Source organism: Neomonachus schauinslandi, chromosome 7 (genome assembly GCF_002201575.2).
Source record: "Neomonachus schauinslandi chromosome 7, ASM220157v2, whole genome shotgun sequence".
NCBI classification, from domain to species: domain Eukaryota; kingdom Metazoa; phylum Chordata; class Mammalia; order Carnivora; family Phocidae; genus Neomonachus; species Neomonachus schauinslandi.
The window spans coordinates 1,478,413-1,487,915 of NC_058409.1; the positions used below are offsets into that span (position 1 = coordinate 1,478,413).

At 35.9% G+C, this 9,503-nt stretch overlaps 1 pseudogene; it reads right to left on the reverse strand.

Annotated features, from left to right (window-relative positions):
* Nucleotides 1–240: 240 nt before the first annotated feature.
* LOC110582368 lies at nt 241–1,363 on the reverse strand (annotated as a pseudogene).
* Between the last annotated feature and the right edge of the window lie 8,140 nt (nt 1,364–9,503).

The following is a 9,503-nucleotide window of genomic DNA, read 5'->3' on the forward strand; positions in this document are numbered from 1 at the left end:
TATAAAATGTATTGTATGTAATACAAAATATATCCAGAAACATTTTCAGTAATGTGAGACATGCTTCCTCTCTGGATTATAAATCAGGACACTGGGGAATCCACATTATTATTGAAGGAGGGAACTTTTATGACTCTCTAGCCAAGAATGCAGAACCAGGATGTATAGGCTGACTCAATAAACAGAAATTAAAACAGCCTACCAGAAACCAGGTACAACCTAAGAATGTGCACATTTTCTCTAGCAATGCTCCAAAACTCTGTCAGACCCAAACGCAGCTTCAATAATATGAGTTAATGTATTTAACTCCATTTGGCCAAGGATTACCACCATGGTTCCAGGTAACTGTGGAGATAAGTACAGATTCACAACAAACTAGGTAAATTAATATTATATTTACACAGATGTTAAAAAGAAAACACCTCTACTCTTGAAAAAAATTAAGGATATTCTCCTTTACCAAGAGTCTTCTGGTGATCAGCTTCCCGAAACTTGTCTTCATGCCTTGTTTCTTAGGCTGTATATTATAGGATTAAGGGAAGGGTGCAACAAAATATAGAAAGAAGATAGAATAAGATCAGTGCATGATGCACACCCCGAAATAGGCTTCAGGTAAGCAATGAAAGCAGTTGAGAGAAAAAGAACAACTGCCAGATGTGGAAGGCAAGTGAAATAGGTTTTTGACTGCCTTTTTGTGGATGGTATCTTTCTGACAGTGGAGAAGATACAGACATAGAGACTGTGATGCAAATAAAGCAACAGAAATCCAAGACTGCGTTTACAAGAATGAGTACGATTTCTGCAGTTATATTCTCTGAGCAAGTAATAGCTAGCAACTGGGGAATGTCACAGAAGAATTGTTGAATTTCATTGAATCCACAGTAAGATAAGGAAAACGTTCCTGCTGTATGTATAACAGATATCGAGCCTCCACTGATCCAGGACAGAGCCACCATCTGCACACATGTGCCCCTATTCATGATGGCTTCATACTGCAGGGGATGGCAAATGGCAGCATAGCGGTCAATGGACATCACCGTGAGGAGGAATAACTCTGCCCCTGCTGAAAAAGGCACCTGGAAGACCTGGGTGACACAGCCAAAAAATGAAATAGAATTGCTGTGTGTCAAGGAATTGACAACAATTTTGGGCACAACAGCTGAAATAAGACAAAGATCAAACAGGGACAGATTCCTTAAAAAGAAATACATGGGTCCAAAGATGTTATGGTAATAATGAGGCCATTCCCCACCAGGGCTAACAGATAAATTACTCTAAAAAATACAGATTGTAAGAACTGAAGACTCCATGGGCCAGAAAATCCCAAGATAAGAAATTCTGTCACCACCGAGACATTGTTCATTTTTGATGAAATATTCTGCATTTAAAAAAAGAAAAAAATATGGTTAAAGTGGTCAAGAATTCAAAGTATAGTTATTTTTCCTCAGTAAAGCTGAAAAAAAAAACTGTGTTAATACTTATCACATTAATAAATGTGTGTATGAGAAAAAGTCAAAAGTAGTTTTAAAAATTCATTTTCCTCATCAATTAATCCATATTTTTATCAAGTTTAATTTCTCTTTATGTGTCTAAGTGTTATAATGCTATGCAAGCATATGCACAAATTTTCATATTCACAACAAAATAGAACCTGTGTCTTACAGAGAAGAATCTTAATTTATAAGTGAAAGGAAGTGGAGGAATAAGTATGAAATATCCAGTGATCCCATGTTACCTCCTCTATCCATTGGCTTCACAATTTTTGTCTTTCAATGAATTGATTATTTGACTCATAATTATTTCCATATTTGTCTTAAGAGTAAACTTCATGAACAATAGGCATTCCTCTTTTTACTTTAAATTTCATTTCTCCTTATGTTGCTTTAATATTTTCTTTTATCTTCTGATATTTTTAGATTATTGTTTATAATTGATTCTATGTAATATCACAGAATTTCATATTTAAGTCTTCTGGATTACTATGTATTCTCCCTTGTTACACTCATACTCTTTTTAGTTATGTAGTTTTCAAATTTCAAAGCCATTTTATGCATTTGTGAAATCCATATGCCTAGATGGATTGATAGAAAGATAAAAATAGATACATACACACATATATGTGTTTATCAGATTTTACTTTAATATACTGCTACACAATTACAATTAGAAAATAGGTCAAATTTCTATTTACAAATCTGTATTTCCTTTCCCTGTATCTTAACTACTTATATCTAGTTTCTAATTCTCTGGTAGACATGATACTTACACATGGATCTTTCCAAATATTTTGCCTAAATATAATCTTATGTTAAGTAAAAACAAATGCTGTATACTTTTCTATTTGATTTAAAATCTACCAACACTTCAGAAGAAAAGACATTAAATAGGTATAAATTGGATATAGGTATAGATAAACATATACATATATATGAATACCAATAAGCATATTTATTAGTTTATATATCACATACCATCCATTTATTTACTGTCTGTTTATCTAGTTTTACTTCAATGTGTTTCTGGTATTATAATTTTCTAGTGCTGTAGCTCAACCCTTATCTGTCAGTATCTGTGACTTCTCTTTCTGTCTCAACAATTAACAATTATTACCTATTGAATTAAGATTTCAGTTAATGAACCAGTGTAAATGGAAAAAGAAAGTGCAATTGTTTCAAAAAGTTAGGTGAACAGTTTCAGTGTAAGTTTCTGAAATCGACAGACCTCTGCTCTTTTACAAGTCAAGAGTAAGCAGTAGCAATCATTTGATGCAGATGTTTGTCATGTTCTTCAGTTACAAGTTTTATAAAAATGCTATTTTATTTAAGTTTTGTAATTGTATTAAGATGTTTTTATTTCCTAGTTTGGCTCAGTGTTCTTAATACTTTCCGTATATGCATCCTGTTTTTATACTTTGAATAGTGTGTATAACTAAAAAGTAAATAAATATAAAACTATTGTAATCAACTGTTTGGAATGCAATGTGCTTTATCTCATTCTTTACTGGAAAAGAACCACTTGAAACCAATCATTGCAAAACTATATCCACTTAAGTTATTAAATGTAACAGAATGGAGAAGAGAGTTATAGCTGAATTATACCTAAGACTTATACTATGGGTTTAAATACATAGAATTAAAATATTTTCCTTATATACACTCTCTCTATAGATGATAGATAGATAGATAGATAGATAGATAGATAGATAGATAGATAGATAGAAAGATATATGATAGATAGATAGATAGATGATCAATAGATAGATAATATAGATATATAGATATTACATCCAAGAAACTTGTATTACTAGAAAATTTAGAAAAGATTTTAGTTGGTTTATTTTCTGACTGAAATTAAAATGAACAACCAAAATAAAAGAAAAGAAAACTCACTAAAGTATGTTTTCTGTAGAAGATGGAAGAAATCATCAGGCTTTGTGTGTAGTTGTTGATGGGAGCATTCCTGATCATTATTCTAGGTCAACAACACTAGCAGTGATTTTCAAATATTGAGAAACTTCTTTCCTAAAAGGTACTTTGCTTCTTGCTTTCTTGACTTTAGCAAATATAGTTGTATGTAAGAACAAACATAATGAGGATGGTGATGATTTTATATTTGTTGCCCATCTCCCAATGGCTTGAACGGTGAAATATTCCAAAGGGAAATGCTGCCATTCTTATTGGAATTGACTTATTTAGTCTGTCCCTTACAATCATAAAAGAGACATATTGACACAATGAGATATGTGGAAATAAAGTAGCATGATGATTTCTGAAATCAGTGAGTAACCTCAAATACTCACATGTATTCAAGAGGCTTCATAATTAGTAAGAAGGTATTTAAGAAACACATATACCCAATCACACATTGAGCCTTTATAGAGAAATGTCAATTTGTCTGGCACCTTCCCAGGTATCAGTTATATCACCCACTGTAAAAATATACTTTTATTAAATAACACCTTGAAATCACAGTCATATTTTATTTTGTAGTGCTCAACGTTCAGTCATATTTTCTAATGTAGAGCAAACAAATGGCTCTAATGAGTGATATAAATCAATAACATAAAATATAAAAACCCACACATACTGACAGTGAGAGAAATAAAAGGCAATTTCATCAAGTAGGCTTTGGTTTACTTATATTTTGGTATAAACTGCATAACACATTTGCTGGAATTTAAAGAGCTTTATAGTAATGAATAGATTGTTATGTAAACAAATTTCCTGAAACTGAGTGCAATGCAAACACATATTATTGTGATATTTCAAATAATTCCAGATCCAGATGGTACAACATGCTGTGAGATTTAAAAAAAGAAAAATCTTATAAAATGCAATTAAATATTTTAATAATCAGAAAAGATAAGAATAGTATGAGAATTTCTTGAACTTTTAGTTGAAAAGAAAGCCCTTTGAGTTATTCAAGAGAAAATCAGCTCACTAGAAGATAAGTCATATGTAATTCCAGACAAATGAGATTTAAAGAATTTAAAAGGAATAAAGTCTTCTGCATTATGGGGCTCCATCAAGGGAGCTAATATTTGCATTATGGGAGTCCATGAAGAAGCTATACAAAAGGGACAGAAAGCTCACTTAAAAATATAATGGTTAAATCTCCCAGGAATGAGGAAAAGATATAGATATCTGGATAAATGAATGATGAAAGTCCCCAAAACATTCAAAAATAAGAAGAGAAGAAGAAGACGAAGATGAAGACAAAGACGAAGGTGAAGAAGAAGAAGAAGAAGAAGAAGAAGACCTCACTGAAGCACATTATAATCAATTGTCAAAAATTACCAAAAAAAAATTTTTTTTTGAAAATAGCAAGAGAAAAGTGGTTTGTCACATACAAGGAAATATCCATAAAGCTATAATGCATTTCTCAGCAGTAAAGTTACAGGCCAGGAATCATGGAATGACAGACTCCAATAACTAACAAATAAGAATGAATTACCCATCAATGTTGTCACTTGGAAATAAAAGAGAAATACAGACTTTTCTAGAAATGAAAAACTGAAGGATGTCATCACCACCAAGTGACTTACAAGAAATGTTAAGGAGCTCTTTACGTTAAAATGAAAGGACACTAATATAACACTATGTTAACTAACTAGAATTAAAATGATAAATCTTAAAAAATAAAAAGTTTGAAATTATAAAAACAAAGGACATTAAGTAGTAACATGAGTACATATGAATATCTAAATATGTAGATGAATTCAGAATACCCTAATACTGTAATAGTGGTGTGTAAATCACTATTAACTGTATAATAAATGATAAAGGACAAAGTATTTAAATAACTCTAACTTTATTATGGAATAACTCTAAATTTATTAAGGAATACGAAATATGAAATATGTAAATAGTAATATTAAAACATGATATGTTTGAGGGGGAATAAATATACACAGCTTTTGCATATGATGAAGTTAAGTTGTTACCAGCTTAAAATAGAAAGTTAGAACTCTAAGACATTTTAGACGAAGCTTATGGTAATCATAAATGAAAATCCTATACTAGATATACAAAAGATAAAGAGAAGTGTGTCAGAGCATACAACTATAGAAAAGCATCAAATCACAAAGGAATTCAGTAAAGGAGAAATAAAAGAACAAATGAAGGGGGGCCAGAGCAAGATGGCGGAGGAGTAGGAGACCTGGATTTCGTCTCCTCTCAGGAATTCAGCTGGATAGGGATCAAACCATTCTGAACACCTACAAACTCAACAGGAGATCAAAGAAAAGAACAGCAACAACTCTCTCATCAGAAAAGCGACCACTTTCTGGAAGGTAGGACGTGCGGGGAAGTGAATCCGAGGCGATATTTGGGAGGATAGACGGCAGGGGAGGGGCCTCCGTCGGCCGCTTCTGGTAAGTGATAGAGCCGCGGAGCACAAAATTGGAACTTTTAAAAGTCTGCTCCGCTGAGGGACGTCACTCTGGTGGCTAAGAGGGGGGTGGAACCCTCCGGGACAGTGTGGTCTCAGGACCCTCGGAGTCACAGAAAGACCAGGGGTGCCTGAGTGTGGCAGAGCTCCCAGGTAATGGAGCAGGGAAGCCGGCTGCAGAGGCGGAGCCCAGGCGCGGGCTCTCAGCTTGGGGTTGCCATAAACCGTGATTCGTGGCACAGTCGGGCCCCTGCTCCTCCAGCAGGGACCCAACAAGCGGCAGATCCGGGGAGACTCACCTTCCTCCCCTGGGAGGAGCTGCGCGGGAGTGCTCCGCAGGGATCTGCTGGGTTTGGAGACTCCACCTGGGGTCGGGTGCCAGAGATAGAAACGCGCGGTCACAGGCCGGGTGAGCATGGAGTGCGGTGGGAGACCGGGGAGATGGGAGTGACTGATGGCTTTTCTCTGGGGGATCACTGAGGAGCAGGGCCCCGAGTTCTCGGCTCCTCCGGGGCAGAGATTGGGAGGCTGCCATTTTCACTCTCCGCCACCAAAGCTGTACGGAAAGCTCGCAGGGAACAAAAGCTCCAGAGAGCAAACCCGAGCAGATTACTTAGCCCGGACCAGGCAAGGGCGGGCCAATTCCGCATACGGCAAAGACATTTGGAAAACACAGCAACAGGCCCCTCCCCAGAAGATCAGCGAGAACAGCCAGCCAAGACCAAGTTTACCGATCAATGAGAACAGCAGAACTCCAGCGCTAGGGGACTACTGCACATAGAATTCATAGCTTTTTACCATGATTCTTTAGTCTTTCAAAGTTAATTTTTTAACTGTCTTTTTTTCTTTTTTTTTTTAACTTTTCTTTTTCCCTTTTTCAACCAACATCTTATCAATCCCATCTTTTAAAAAACATTTTTACTTTTCATTTTTAGAGTCATATTCTATCCCTTCATAGTAGTTACCCATATTTTTGGCATATATATATAAGTTGTTCTCTCTTTAAAATTTTGAGATAGTTTCTTCTAACAGATTAAAATATACCCTAAATCTCGAGTATATGGTGTTTTCTACTCCCGTGCGTGATCACATTCTCTCCCTTTCTTTTTCTTTTTTTCTTTTTTTAAATCCTCTTCTTTCTTTTTTCAAGCAATTTCTTATCAATTCTTTTTATAAAATTTTTTATAATTTCCATCTTTACAGTCATATTCCGTCCCTTCATTATATCAATCCTTATTTTTGTACATATATAAATTTTTCTTTCTTTAAAATTTTGGGAGGCACATTCTTCTAAAAGACCAAAATACAGCCCAAATCTAGTGTGTGGCACTGATCTGTGCACCAGCCTGATCATATTTGATCCCATTCTGGTTTTTGTTGTTGTTGTTGTTTTGTTTTGTTTGTTTTTATCTTTATCTTTTTCTTTTTATCCTTTTTCTTTTTTCTCTCTTTCCCTTTCTTTTCCCAATGCTTCAGGTCTTTTCTGATTTGTTTAGAGTATATTTTCTGGGGACGTTGTTCCTCTGCTAGCATTTTGTTCTCATTAATCTATTCTCCTCTGCACAAAATGACAAGATGGAAAAAATCACCTCAACAAAAAGAACAAGAGGTAGTACCGACTGCCAGGGACCTACTCAATACGGACATTAGTATGATGTCAGATCTAGAGTTCAGAATCATCACTTTAAAGATACGAGCTGGGCTTGAGAAAAGCATGGAAGTTATTAGAAAAACCCTTTCTGGAGAAGTAAAAGAACTAAAACCTAACCAAGTCGAAATCAAAAAAGCTATTAATGAGGTGCAATCAAATATGGGGGCACTAACTGCTAGGATAAATGAGGCAGAAGAGAGAATCAGTGATATAGAAGACCAAATGTTGGGAAAAAAAGAAGCTGAGAAAAAGAGAGATAAACTACTGGATCATGAGGGCAGAATTCGAGAGATAAGCCATACCATAAGATGAAACAACATTAGAATAATTGGGATCCCAGAAGAAGAAGAAAGAGAGATGGGAGCAGAAGGTATAATGGAGCAAATTATAGCAGAGAACTTCCCTAATTTGGGGAAGGAAACAGGCATGAAAATCCAGGAATCACAGAGAACCCCTTTCAAAATCAATAAAAATAGGTCAACACCGGGCGACTGGGTGGCTCAGTTGGTTGGGCGACTGCCTTCGGCTCGGGTCATGATCCTGGAGTCCCTGGATCGAGTCCCGCATCGGGCTCCCTGCTCGGCCGGGAGTCTGCTTCTCCCTCTGACCCTCCCCCCTCTCATGTGCTTGCTCTCTCTCATTCTCTCGAATGAATAAAATCTTAAAAAAAAAAATAGGTCAACACCCCGACATCTAATAGTAAAACTTACGATTCTCATAGACAAAGAGAAAATCCTGAAAGCAGCTCGGGAGAAGAGATATGTAACCCACAATGGTAGAAACATTAGATTGGCAACAGACCTATCCACAGAGACCTGGCAGGCCAGAAAGGACTGGCATGATATATTCAGAGCACTATATGAGAAAAATATGCAGCCAAGAATACTATATCCAGCTAGACTGTCATTGAAAATTGAAGGAGAGATAAAAAGCTTCCAGGACAAACAAAAACTAAAGGAATTTGCAAACACAAAACCAACTCTACAAGAAATCTTGAAAGGGGTCCTCTAAGCAAAGAGAGAGCCTGAAAGCAACATAGACCAGAAAGGAACACAGAAAATATACGGTAATGGTCACCTTACAGGCAATACAGTGGCACTAAATTCCTATCATGCAATAGTTACCCTGAATGTAAATGGGCTCAATGCCCCAATCAAAAGACACAGGCTATCAGACTGGATTAAAAAACAAGACCCATCGATATGCTGTCTGCAAGAGACTCATTTTCGACCCAAAGACACCCCCAGATTGAAAGTGAGGGGGTGGAAAACCATTTACCATGCTAATGGTTACCAAAAGAAAGCTGGGGTGGCAATCCATATATCAGAAAAAATAGATTTTAAAGACTGTAATAAGAGTCTGTAATAAGAGATGTAATAAGAGATGAGGAGGGACACTATATCCTACTTAAAGGGTTTATCCAACAAGAAGATCTAACAATAGTAAATATCTATGCCCCTAACATGGGAGCAGCCAATTATATAAGCCAATTAATAACAAAAGCAAAGAGACACATCGACAACAATACAATAATAATGGGGGACTTTAACACCCCCCTCACTGAAATGGACAGATCGTCTAAGGAAAAGATCAATAAGGAAATAAAGACTTTAAATGACACACTGGACCAAATGGACTTCACAGACATATTCAGAACATTCCACCCCAAAGCAACGGAATACACATTCTTCTCTAGTGCCCATGGAACATTCTCCAGAATCGATCACATCCTAGGTCATAAATCAGGTCTCAACCGGTACCAAAAGATTGGGATCATTCCCTGCCTATTTTCAGACCACAATGCTTTGAAATTAGAGCTCAATCACAAGACAAAAGTCAGAAAGAACGCAAATACATGGAGGCTAAAGAGCATCCTACTGAAGAATGAATATGTCAACCAGGAAATTAAAGAAGATTTAAAAAAATACATGGAAACCAATGAAAATGAAAACACAACCATTCA